Genomic DNA, 1,505 nt, shown 5'->3' on the forward strand with positions numbered 1-1,505 from the left:
GAATCAGTATTCGTAGCATGTATATAGTGTGTCTGTGCATCTTTGTCAGATTAAACTTTAAGATTCCGTATCGTTTAACGATTTCCAGCCTTTCAATCTCAAAATGGGCAGTGATGAGCCAAAGTGAGGGCTTAAGACAGCTGACATCCTAGATTCCCTTCCTTTTCAAATAACAGACGCTATTTCAATCAATCTCATTTAGCAAATAATAAATTTATTAGGTGCCTACATACAAAACACTGAAAGCTGCTGTAGGGGGTTATAAAGATGTGCAGGAGAAGAGCCCTGCCCTCGAAGAGCTTACAATCTAGGCCACTAGTCACAATTAGTAAGTTGTGGCAATGTCACTCTAGGTGACATAAGCAGAGTTCTTACAAATGTTCACATCCTTTGAATTCTCCTCTTGTCAAATATGTAAGGAATCCTTTCAACAGGAAAGCCAAACAGTGGGAAAGAGACCTTTCGTGGAGTGAATCTGTGACCTTGGCTTTGCTTATGAGCATCCTTCTGTAGCTGTTGCTTATTCTTGTAACTTTCTCAGCATCGTTTCCTAACGACTTTTGTTTGGAGAGCATCTCCAGGCTTCCCGAACCTTCACCAGGATTTCCTGTTTGTTAGTAAGTGGCTCAGCTGCAGTTTGGCCTTGGAATGATTTGCAGACGATTTTTCCTTCAGCAACATTATGTTTTCACGTTAGTTGATGTTAGAATGATATGCCTTGCAATCTGTGGTTTTCAGGGTGGGAGTGAGATGCAGTACAAAGGAGAGAGAGCAGGCCAGACTTTTCCCTTACTTTAAACATTTAATAGTGCACTTATTGATTATATTCTGTACAGATATAGAGCAAGGTATAAACCTCTTCTTTTATTTTTTTTTTTTCACTTAGACTGTATTCATGTAAAGCATATTTACATTAGGAAAAAAAAAAGCCTTGAGGTACAAAACCCAAAAGAATATCTGAGGTATAAATACAAGTATATTTTAAATAATAATCTTTATCATGCTTCATCTATGTTTGAAAGCACAGTGGACATGTGTACATGTATCTTAATAGAATGGTATATACAATATACAATCTCACAAATCTGAAAGCCATTAAAATTGAATATACAAGTATATCTTCATGAAGAACACTGATATCCAAAATACTCAAATTTTAACACTCTAATCTGTCCCCCACAAATTCTTCAAAGAACCTTTGAAATAACACTGACAATGGTAACTAAATTATAACAAAATAAAAATCCTTCTTACAAGTCTCATTCATACAGTATTCACTTTGATCCACACTAAAGAAATTCACTAACACTGTCTCTCAAGTCAATCTTTACCATTATAGTAAAACCTGTACAAAGACCACCCTTCTGAAAAATGTGCCGGTGTTTTTGTTTTTGTTTTTTACTATGATAACTATTTGTTATTACCACTAAAATATATTCCCAGGGCATCATTACAAAGGAAAAGAAAAAAGAAAATGTAGGAAGGACAAAAGTCATAAAAAGCAA

Source organism: Pteropus medius, unplaced genomic scaffold (genome assembly GCF_902729225.1).
Source record: "Pteropus medius unplaced genomic scaffold, Ma_sr-lr_union100, whole genome shotgun sequence".
Lineage (NCBI taxonomy): Eukaryota > Metazoa > Chordata > Mammalia > Chiroptera > Pteropodidae > Pteropus > Pteropus medius.